This window comes from Clupea harengus, chromosome 8, assembly GCF_900700415.2.
Source record: "Clupea harengus chromosome 8, Ch_v2.0.2, whole genome shotgun sequence".
Lineage (NCBI taxonomy): Eukaryota > Metazoa > Chordata > Actinopteri > Clupeiformes > Clupeidae > Clupea > Clupea harengus.
Genome location: NC_045159.1, coordinates 27,419,033 through 27,431,909, shown reverse-complemented (window position 1 = coordinate 27,431,909; position 12,877 = coordinate 27,419,033). Strand labels below are relative to the sequence as shown.

General features: G+C 43.3%; 1 protein-coding gene across 1 annotated transcript in view; it reads right to left on the bottom strand.

Moving 5' to 3' along the window:
• The window catches only part of nrxn2a (neurexin 2a), a 203,501-nt gene that overhangs the window by 179,418 nt on the left and 11,206 nt on the right, over positions 1 to 12,877 (bottom strand). The gene's annotated exons all lie outside the window — the stretch shown is intronic.

Below are 12,877 nucleotides of genomic sequence, written 5' to 3'. Positions count from 1 at the left end.
TTATACCAGTATTTTTGTTTACATATTTTTTATTGTGGATTATGCACATGGAGGAGGTAAAATAAATTTACCAACTACAGAGCCTGGTCTCCCTGCTGTCTTTGTGCCTTCACTAAAGACCCTCGACACGGATACCCTTTGACAGTACGTATTTGTCTACAGTTTGCTAAACTAAAACAATAGTTAAGGTTTGATTTTTTTTTTAATGCATTAAAAGCTGAGCTACCTACAAAAGCTGATATGACTTACATCCCTATCTACTAATGACACAACCAGGGGGGAAGGCAGAGCAAGAAGAAAGGGCAGGGCACCTCTAGTAATGACAGAGGGATAAAAAAAATCCTATTAAAGTAAAGATACTTTAATCTATGTTGGCATTTCAGGGATCCACACCTACCAAGTAATCTGCAGACGAGGGTGCCTACCTGTGATGAGGCTTCCTGATCAGTTAATACAGGCTGTGTAGCACAGGACAGTGCCCCTTTCACAGAATATCGATGTATGGCCATAGCTATAACCATAACGTAAAGCCAACTATCAGAATTTCTTGGTAGTTTTTGAAGACTAACTATTCAATAACGATAATATAATATCACCTTCAGTCCATTTTGATATCATATCAAATGCAAAGCACACCTGGAATAAGTGCAGTGCTCAGCTGCCTCTCGTGACTGGATTCTTCTGCTGTATAATCTGAAAGAGGGAAGGACCATCACAGTGTCTGTGTGGAATTGGAGGCTCAGAGGGGCACAGAGAGATGCGTTCAGAGAGATGCAAAACGGTTCCTCTGAAAGTACCCTGAGAAAAGTGACTCAGGAAGATGATGATGAAAAATGAGGCTTAATTTACCATTTCTTTGGGGGTGTTTGGGGGGAGGGGGGTGGCAGGGTATCAAATTTGCACTAAAGTCCTACAGTACATGAACCGAGAAGCTCTATTACAGATGAAGAAAGGATAAGAGAGACAAAAGGAACAAAAGCGGAAGGGAGTGGGGCAGGGATCTGGGTATTTGGGCTTGCATGCATTCCCTGGAGGCTGCGCTGATTTTAATGACATAATGTGCATAATCCATCATAATATTTGAATAGAAATATGCCCCAAACATGATGAAATGTAGAATAATCCACCTTTTGAACGTCAGAGATGGACATGTGCCAGAGGCAAAGAAACAGGAAGCTTACACTGTATTATTATTATTATTATTATTATTATTATTATTATTATTGTTATCATCATCATCATGCTTACACTGAAGCATCAAAGCTTACCCTGTATTATTATTATTACTATTATTATTATTGTTGTTGCTGTTATTATATTCTTCTCGTGTGCGAAGTATCCATGTGTTGGTATGCGCTTGCGTGTTTGTGTCCGTCAAAAAGAGCAAGGGTGCGGCAGACAGAGGTGCAGTTTGTTTGGACACTAAGTTGAATGGATGAGGTCCTCTGGAGACCAGCGTGAAGTTCAGTGGGAGCGTAGGGGTCAGAGCGCAGCAGATATTGTATGCATGCCTAAAAGTCTGCCTCTCTCTCTCTCTCTCTGACTAATTTGTTTCCTGTCAGGTCGGGCAGCTTGAGGAAAGTCAGCATGAACTAACACCCAGGGGATTGAGCAAACAAAATAAAATCATAGCATGGAACACTAAAACTACAATACTGTACCTGTACAAATAAAGGTTTCACTTTGGACTAAAATAGACGTGGTTAAGAAAAACCTTCGTCCATACAGCACTCAAATAAATGACATGAATGTACAGGCTACAAAGTCACCTGTCACCCGTCATACGAGGACGCGATATTTCTTAATGTAAATCCATATAACCAGCACAACGCAGATTTGCCAGAATAGTGCGAGTGAAAACTGGCATACATTGTGTGATCTTCATTCGTCATTGAATATTTATTTTGAACCATCACTTTACTATGTTTCCTTATATATATATATATGTTCTCTAATATAGTAAGTTCAAGTCAATACGATAGCCCTGTCAAGTACATCTGGTGAATGCCCATAATGACCATGATTTCAGTAGGCCAATTGAATCCATTAAAGTCCAACATTAGTATGTTGCTTAATTTTATAATGCCTTATAATTTATGGTCCGCATAACTAGTCATCTTTTTTCCAAGCATGGGCCAAAATTATGGATTCAGAGCACACTAGAACCAGTGATTCATTTGTGCCCAATTTGTGTCAAACATTTGAGTAAGGTCCCTTGTGCCGCCCCCAAAGTTTACAAGCTCAAGATGAAATTTACAGTGCAATTTCTGATACGATTATTTATTAATTTTCGAACAAAAAATAACCGATTTAGTACAGTCCCCTGGCATTGCGGAGTAAGGTCACGTCTTCGGCTGCTGGAGCATTTGACCTTATCAGCGGCACTTGATTTGCAAACGTAACGAGGTCTGATGATGTCAATTGTTTGGCGCTAACTCCAGCGCTGTCCTACAGCTGTCAGAGCGGCAGAGAATGCGTGGGCGAGCGGTTCTCCCAGCACGAGCCAGACTCCCTCTGACTTCTTTCTCTGTCACTCGCTTTCCTAGCGCTGGAGGGGTGGATGCGCCTAGGAGGCCGCCAGAGACGAAAGACGAGGACCAGGGTAGACGTGCCCGGGATAATCGCTAGACAAGGCATGCTTAACGCAAACATGCCTGATACAGGCACGCCTATACAACCGCAAGCAGAGGAATCGTACTTAAGGAACACCAAAACAAAAGGACTTCAAAGCCTGAAGAATTCTTAGAGGAATACAGCATGTATGTACGAACATACAGCGCAAGCACACAAGCACTAGTGTTAAATGATTATTTTTCAGGAACTATTTCAAATATACCCATACATGTACATGCGCATTTAGTACACAAGCCAATATGTACACAAACACACACACGCGCACAAACACACACACACACACACACACACACAGAAATAGATAGAAGCAATGCAGTGCATAAAGTCAGTGTTGGTGACAGTGACTAATGGCTCAGATGAGGAAGAGCCACAGCCTTTGGGTGTAACGCCATATGTGATTAATCAAAATGCTGCATATGTAAGAAAGTGTTCACAAGCACAGTGCAGTGCACACAAATACATTGCAAAATCATGGAAGAACCCACAATGTCAGAATTAAAGACTTACAAGCATTAACAATATATAAGGGATTCATTTTAAACTTTTAACACAATGGCAAGATATTTCACGAACCTCTTACAAGCAAATCAACTTAGAGGCAAAACTGGTCCCATCTATAATACATTAAATACAAAATTGGGGACCAAGAATTTATTTGTGTTTACTTTAAAGTAATATAGATTAACAGCAGTGCCAGTGTGTGTAAGCAGCCAAGTGTCAGGCTTGAATAAACAATGATAAACATGAATAAATCACACAAAAATACTTCATGCAATATTTATCCTAATATAAGTATCATGGTAAAAAAAGCTTCCTTGTAAAAAAAAAACATGAATTTTTGGGTCAGTTGATTTGGCTTTAAAACCCCCCACAGGGGCCCACATTAATGAGTGAGGCCTTCATGATTTATCGTTAAATGTTGGCAAGCACGCACAAGATCAGTGGAGATAGGTGTTAGAGGCTTTGTAGCTAAATCAACCACAACACTTCTGTTTGAATTTTGTTTTCAAGGACGGTCACTCAAAAGAGCTTTAAAAGAGTTGCCTGAGGCTGATGAAAAAGCAAGGCAGGAGTGGTGGCTGAGGCGCTTGCAGACTACTTGGGGTTGTGAATTAACCTGAACTAACACTGACATATGTGAAATCTTGAGGTGTATCTTTAGTTGTCTGTGGAAGTGGCAGGTGTCCTAACCCATCACCAGTATGGAGAGGGTGGGTCTGGGATGCCAGACACCACTGTTGAGCCCTCTGGAGGTGTTGTGGGCCTAATTCAATGAAACACTGATGAAGTAAGATGCCTGCTTAAAAACTCCAGTGAAATCCTCACAAAGGCAGCTTTGTTGTTGTTGTTGTTGTTGTTGTATCCTGCTGCTCAGGTTCTATGGTTGGGCAGTTATGTTGTTGTGTTCAGCACTTGTGGGCTACAGACAAGTGCATGTTTTACTGTGAAGAAGGGCCTTCACGGATCCCGGGTACAACATGCAGCGCTTGTTGCGGCTGTCAACAGCCAGTGATGCGTTGTTGTTGTATCCTGCAGCTCTTGATCTATGGTTGGGCAGTTTTATATTAGTTTGGTTAGGTTGCTGGGTATCAGTATTTGTATATGACAGTGAGAGGATTGGATGCTGTGGGAAGTCCCCAACCAATAGCACAAGGAATTTAACATTGTTTTTAGTTATACACAGGAAGGTGTTCTGGACATTTCCTTATAGTATTTGGGTATTTAAGTTCAGGCAAACGTCAGATAAGTGTCATCAAGGACACAAACTTGCCATTCTTGTCTCCCATTTACAGGGCCAGGACTGTGCACGAACAGCAAAGCGTGCACACTGAACGGCTAGAGTTTAATGAGGAGCAATAAGCACACTGAACAGCTAGAGTTTAGTGAGGAGCAATACGCTGAATCTGTCAGAAAGGGTACTGGATTACAATCGTGGATTCTACTGTGGAGTAGAGTCATACCAGTCATATTTGTCCCATCTTGAAGTAATAGCCGTACTGCATGTAGAAAAAATGACAGATCACATGAAGTATCGGTTGGCACCTGAGGGCTTTGCCTGACCTGGACTTCTCTTGTACTACGTACACATCTTCAGCGTCAGCAGCAGGAGCAGTACCAGTCTGTCTTGGTCCTCAGTGGCGCATTGTAGCCACAGGAAATGAAGCTTATCTATCTACTAAATGGCTTAACCTGTCACGACGAAACCCGTGTCTGCTGTCAGAGACTCGTACACTTCCTTTCTCTTCGGTGCTCTCCCACGCACACGGAGCCAGACCTGATCAACCAGCCCCTTCCTTCCTTGCTCCTAAAGCAATGTGTCGATTGGCTGGAAGTGTTTATGGCTTGGTCTGAGCCACTGTTTGCTTCCCATTTACAGAGCCGAGACAGTGTAAGAACACCGACGTTTCTTTTGAGCGCACACATTGAAACGAGCATGAGGATCAATTTGACAAAAATGTATTGGATTACAATCATGGACTGGACCTTTAAGGACAAGATGCAACAACCCACCAAATGTACATATAGGCTTAGTCAGTCAACTCTATTAAATAACTAAGACATTCATGGCTGCATTATAAAGGTTCAGAGAAGAAATGACCAGCCTTACTGTCCAAATGTGTCTTCTTGCATTGCCACATTATCTCTATTCTTTACCTTCTTTCATCAATGATTTAACCAACATACATGACTTTCTACTTTATTAAGCCCTTCAATTTCCATAATATATAGTGATTTCACGAAGGCTTGTCTGCCTTGAGAACACTACCTTGAGATGGAGGTTTAATGGAACAATTACATGTCTTCAAGGAATGCACATCTCTTTTCATAAATATTCATAGTCTCATCCCCTTTCTGCCATGCACTCCTGGTGTCAGGATATCTCTACACACAAAAGCAAAAAATCAAACAGAGGAATGAAGTATTTGCTGTAGTAATTCTAGTAATACCTTGTGTCAATGTTGCAAGGAAACGTTCAAATATCATCCATAGAAAAAATGTCAACAGTCACACTGAGTGGTGATAGTACGAGGTGTTAAGTGAAAATCTGCAGACACATTTTTGAAATTCAAGTCCAGGAAACAAATGAAACTACACATATCGCTGCATTTCACCCAGAAAAAAAAGACACACACATTCTGTGGCAGGCAGCCAGGCATCCCTGCTCGGCTGAGGGGAATGTGTGACCCAGCGCTCATCCGTTATTCTGCTGCTGCCCCCAACCACCTGTGCTGGGGAGCGGACGGGCCGGCGTGCCGACCTCTGAAACGACCCCTCAGTGTGGCACACATCCGTGAGCAGATCACTCCCCACCACGGGGAGCTCAGTCATCGTCTGCTCCCTCTCTCTCTCCCCCCCTCTCCCCCCCTCTCCTTCTCTCTCCCTCTCTCCCTCTCCCTCTCCCTCTCTCTCTCTCTCTCTCTCTCTCTCTCTGTCTCTGTCTCTCTCTCTCTCTCTCTCTCTCTCCCCCCCTCTCTCTCTCCCTCTCTCCCCCCCTCTCTCTCTCCCTCTCTCCCCCCTCTTCCTCCCCCCCCTCTCTCTCTCTCTCTCTCTCTCTCTCTCTCTCTCTCTCTCTCTCTCTCTCTCTCTCTCTATCTCTCCCTCTCTCTCTCCCTCCCCTCTCTCCCTCTCTCCCCCTCTTCCTCCCCCCTCTCTCTCGCTGTCTCTCTCTCCCTCTCTCTCTCTCTCTCTCCCTCCCCCCCTCTCTCTCTCTCTCTCTCTCTCTCTCTCTCTCTCTCTGTCTTTCTGTGCACTCGTGGACTAAATGACCTTGGACCATGAGAGCGCTGCTCCTGACATCGAGCTCAACTCGCTGAATTAAAATGACCAGAAGGGCCAGAGACATGCCTGCCCAAACCTTGGAGGAATGAACTGGCAGCATGACATGACTGCAGCCGTGACGAGACTAGGGAAGAAGCTGGCTTCCATACGCCATAATAAGCCGACTCAGTCTCGGGTCGCACACACACTCAAGAGCACTCTCCTGCCCATTTCATTCTACACCTGGCACAGACACTTCCCCAAAACCACTAAAGAACTCTTTTTTTTCAGAGTGTACCCACTGACATATTCTTCAAAAGCTTCAGCAATTTATAATCCAAACGAAACCTCTACCATCTCTTCTATTCTATTCTGGGGGAGTGAGCTCCTGAAACTCAACTGTGTGAAAGCAAGCAGAATGCTGCTCTTCTTCTGGGAACTCTATGCCTTGTACCCTTTGAATATTCTAATTACTTTGGACATAATTGTGCTGCCTATGACACTGCATGTCATAAAGAATTCTGGGACGCAAACGCACCCTTGGTAGAGGCGTGTACCTCGGTCTGGCTACACTGAACCATTAAACCGTTCAAAACCGCAATTTTCACACACAAAAAAAAACATTCAAAGGAGGAAAAAAACAATGCCATCAGATATTCTCTCACACAGATATGCTGTATAGAAGAAAAGGGAATAAATATCCTGATGTAAGTAATGTTTCACCATCTTACCCCGATCTATCAGAACCAAAACATATGTTTCTTAAAGGACTAAGACTGACCTCAGTCCGCTAAATATTTACTTGGATCAAATGTGAATAAAAAAAGGGAACGTTACTATTGTTGCTATTTTTATTCTAGCTGTTTCTTCCCCTTGCCCTCTAGCGTATACTGTTGCAACTCAACTGAAACCAAGCAAGTACATAAAGCCTTTTATCTCATGCTGTCGCTCAGTGGGAAACAGATGAGGATTGCAATGATGACTGCTCTCAGAAAACTGCCCCCCCCCCCAAATATCATCCACTCTGCAGGCAATGATGCTACAACAAATCAAAATAAGCCTGGCATCAGCTAGAACAATGGTAGCAATGAAGAGACGACCAGCTGACACGCCTGAACAGCAGACGACAGAACAGATACTGTACATCTGAACGAATGAAAGATAACCTGTAGGGCCGGCAGCAAGGTAAACAGATGAAGCAGTTCACAAAGACAAACTCCAACTCAGAGTCCTTTTTATGAGATGAAAAAAAAAAGAACAGGGGGAATAAATTAGCTCTGTACGCTACGTGGAAGCTTATGGTGTTTTATCCAGTCAATATGGGCCGGGATCCCTGCAGATGCCTATGAAGATGAGCAAAAACGCCTGCCACAAGTCAGTCTGGGGAGAGTGTTAAGCCCATTAGATAATTGAGAGATGGAGTGGAGAGACAGGCTCTTACCACTCTAATCATGTACAGCACTCAGGTGAGTGAAGCTCAAACCCATCAGGGAGGTTTTACGTTGACACTCAGGTACCATACTGGCTTCCTCCTGTCTCACAGAGAGTGCATCTAATGGCTGCAAGGAAGGTAAACCTATAGTGTTCTTTTGTTTGTTTCTTAAAATGTAAAAAAAAAAAAAAAACACCTAGATTTAGAAGAGCTGAGTTTCCATGACGCATTTTCATTGTGTAAGACTAGTCAGCTTGGCCATGAGACTCCTGAGTGTGTCTCATTCAGAGGCTCAGACGGACCTCGTTGAATTCTGCATGAGAAAATTACCAGAACAGAGCTAATACAGCCAAAAATGAACCGGCAGCTCTTTCCCTACCAGCAGTGAAGTGAAAAATCGACACAATACATTTTGTGTAGAAAATTACTAGCATAAACCACCCCTTTTTTTTTCACCCCTTCTTATGACACAGTGCTTCCGATTGCCCCTTCAAATGTAAGTGGGAACAGCAAACGCGTTCATGCAAAGCCAAAGCCGCTGTTTGGGTATACTAACACACACAAAAGGCAGGTATTATTTCTTCAAACATGATTAGCATTGAATTCTTGTCCTTCTTCAACACCCACCACCTTGCCAAGGCCTCATCACCACAACAAAGCTGAGGGGGCTGGGGCAATCAGCAGCGCTGCTGGGGGTTAGCAGCAGCCTGCTCAGGCATGCACCCGGCCACAGGGAGCTGGCGGCCACCGTCGCCACGTGGGATTGACGCCCCCCCACCCACCTGTCCTTTCAGACTGTAGGGGCCCGGCACGCTGCGAACACCTCAGTATGCTACTGAGACAAAACACATACTACGGGGCAACTCATACGGAGGGAGGGAACGAGTCTCCTCGCGGTAAATAAAAAAAAATGACACATCACATCAAAAGCATTTCTGAAAAGAGGGGTGGGGGGGGGGGGGGGGGAACAGCTGCCTAGAAACAAGACTGGAATCACATTTCGTGTGTTAAATTCAAGCCCCTGATATCTGTGGCACAATCAAGAGTAAACTAATTGAATGGATCAAATTACCATGTAATTCAAGCAGGGTCGTGCTTTAATTCTCTGTTTCCAATCGATCCTCAGTACATCACAGACACTCTCTGGATGAGGGCAAAAGGGTTGAATGATGAACAGAGGCTTAACCTAGCCCTTATCAACTGTCCTGCTGTATTGACTGCCCTTCAGCAGAAAACTAAATTACGCTAATGTGTGCAAAAGAGTCTCCTGTGAGTGCCCAGTTTCCTTGGTGAACCGCCCATGGCTGCCCCCGCACCCTCACCCGCACCCTCGCCACCCCATGCCACCAAACACAGACAAACTTATCGCAACGGTCTATGCACATTTGAGCCAGAGACGTGCGATTTCATCATTTAAAAAAAAAGCAGTGTTTAAAAAGCATTAATAATCATATGGGAGTACTTTTCAAACCAGTGCGGTTGAAATTCAATGAAATCATATTTGTATAGACTTTTGTACAAAGGGAATGTAACAAAGAAACTTAATAGAATGCTTGGCACTGAACGCCCCCCTCCCTCCCTCCCTCTCCCTCCCCCTCGAAGCCAGAGCCACAGTGGCACACCAGGCTCCATACAAGAAAATTAGACTGGGAACAGTTGTTTAAATACCATTCGTCTATCACCATCAGCTGCCTACGCAAAGGAGTATATTGACAGACTGAGGTACTTCTAAAAGCACACAATCTGAAAATCACAAGAGATTTATAGCCAGAACCCACTCATTATTTTAGCTATATTGACTATATAGACTAACCAAATATCACCATTTTGTAGTCTTTGCCAGATAACAAGTATCTTTCAGAGCACTAGGTTGTCAAAATTGAAAATGTTTAAAAATGGACCTCCATATATGTTGAAAAATGACAATTCAGAGATATCATTCTGTATAGGTCACACATTGAAGTTAGTTTATCTTGTCCTCCAGTGTGATGAGGTTTGCCATCTAAAGCCACGTGACACAACATTCTATTGGTTCAAGATGGATCCGTGAAATGTGTGTAAAGGACCATAAAATGAAGGCTAACGCTAGCTATTGGACTTACATTTTGATCTAGTTTGGAAGCACACAAAGAGGTTGAACCATGTCACAGGTGAAATGAGTGCAGTGATTATGAGGGAGTGCACGTGCCCACCAGGCTTTGTGTGCTGATGGACGTATGACTTTGCGGCGCTGTAGGTGTTTCTCCTTTCATGGTTGTTGATCGGGTCTGGCTCCGTGTGCGTGGGAGAGCACCGAAGAGAAAGGAAGTGTACGAGTCTCTGACAGCAGACACGGGTTTCGTCGTGACAGGTTAAGCCATTTAGTAGATAGATAAGCTTCATTTCCTGTGGCTACAATGCGCCACTGAGAACCAAGACAGACTGGTACTGCTCCTGCTGCTGACGCTGAAGATGTGTAGTACAAGAGAAGTCCAGGTCAGGCAAAGCCCTCAGGTGCCAACCGATACTTCATGTGATCTGTCATTTTTTCTACATGCAGTACGGCTATTACTTCAAGATGGGACAAATATGACTGGTATGACTCTACGCCTCAGTAGAATCCACAATTGTAATTCAGTACCCTTTCTGTCAAATTCGGCAAATTCCTCCTCACTAAACTCTAGCTGTTCAGAGAGTGAAAAAAAAAACACTATGTACGGTGTGCGTGCACAGTCCTGGCTCTGTTAATAGAAAAAAAACATAATGGCTTGGACCGTGCCATTACCATATCCAGCCGATCAATACGTTGTTTCAGGAGTGGGAAAGGGAGGGGTGTAATTTGATTAGCTGTTGAACTAAAATATAAACAACCTTGCATCAGAATCGTGGACTCTAACTTCGAGCCCTACAGGTATCTGAGGTGCTGTAATAGCCATAAAATCTGAAATCTGAAATCTGAACGAGACGCCATTATTCATTATTTAATAAGCCAAAGTGCTTCTGATTACTTATTAATTGATGACTTGATTAATGATGCCATTGTCAAATGCAGCAACCCATATCAGGTAACCAGCTTTTTATTTACTGGTTGGTATATTATAGGTCAGTAACGGAAGAAGGCTGTGGAAGCGTGTGGTAGACCACCACAGTGTCATAATTCGTGCATAGTGGCCCATGTCCCCCACACAATACATTAGGAAAATAACACTCAAGTCCCATTTCTGCTAGAATACAGGTGAAACATGATTCATCCCCAGGAGACACAAATAACAGGATGTAGTTTCAGACTGGCATGCCTCCAATTTAGATGTACCTGCCTTTATAGCTTTCACTTTTTCAACTTTGAACAGGAAAAACCGAAGTGGCAGTGGCTTCTGCATCAAAAGTCTTGCAGATTGACTTTTGTGTCTTCCCGTACAACAACACTTTTATTGTGGTATTGCTGTCAGCCAAAATGAATATCTACAGTGGTACAGGAGGTAGAGAAGTCGTTTAGTAATCAGAAGGTTGCTAGTTCGATTCCCTGTCGAAGCGTCCTTGAGCAAGACACTGAACCCCTAATTGCTCCTGATGTGCAGTGTGCCATCAGTGTAAATGTAAAATGTGTATACATTGTAAGTCGCACATATGTAAGTCGCTTTGGATAAAAGCGTCTGCTAAATGACTAAATGTAAATGTATCTATGTGGGCCAGAAATGTGGTACATGGTGCACCTATGTACATTCAAATAGTTTTTTTAACAAAGCAAAACAAGTAATTGTGTTACAATATTGCATTTGTTTCCATATTCTGTTCTAAATAAAAACCCTGAAAGCTTTCTATACAAGAAGATCTAAGGGATAGAGTGAAATGATCCTATCCCCACTGTCAACATCTATCAGTTCTGAAATTGAAAGAATCCCACAAGACATCTTTACGGAGGGCTATGGCTGTGGGCGAGACAAACACAAGAGTTTTAATTCATGGTGCTGTCCAGTCCCCAAAGCCTCAGAGGCCCAATAGAGTATCAAAAAACAACATCCTCTGGCAACAGTGTTGTCTCTAATGGTTACGCGGGGACCATGTAGACTTCACTTTGGATGGTTGATCGTCTTCTCTCTTCTTTTCTCTCCTTATGTATTGTACCACCGGTTCCTCCCAACCACATCTTCCATCTGTCAAGCTAGTCTGCGCCGAATCTAACCCAGTATTGAGTGTCTTTATCGCCTATCCTTTTTCCTTTTTCATATCCACCTTTTTGTACAGAAAGGACACATAATTTGTTACACCAGTGGACAGCCATTAAAGTCTAGGGAGCAGACATCATAGCTCATTTTTTACTCCAAATAAAAGACCGATTCTGTCACGCCGGTTGGCTCTACAGAAGAAACCCACATCCACGTTTGGAAGAAATGATAATGAAACAAACTCTTGCTTTAATTAAAGCACCAGAGATGGATGCGACAGCTTGACAGGGTCTCAAGGTTGTCACAGTGCCACCTTTTCGGCTTTTAACAGCCAATCAATTGTATGTGGCCAGCTGTCACCATGGATACAGGTCTCCACAGAACATGTGTAAAGAAATACAGATACACATTCAGACACAGATGCAGGCACACACACACATACACATATACAGATACACATTCAGACACAGATGCAGGCACACACACACACACACATACACATATACAGATACACATTCAGACACAGATGCAGACACACACACACATACACATATACAGATACACATTCAGACACAGATGCAGGCACACACATACATACACATATACAGATACACATTCAGACACAGATGCAGGCACACACACACATACACATATACAGATACACATTCAGACACAGATGCAGGCACACACACACATACACATATACAGATACACATTCAGACACAGATGCAGGCACACACACACATACACATATACAGATACACATTCAGACACAGATGCAGGCACACACACACATACACATATACAGATACACATTCAGACACAGATGCAGGCACACACACACATACACATATACAGATACACATTCAGACACAGATGCAGGCACACACACACATACACATATACA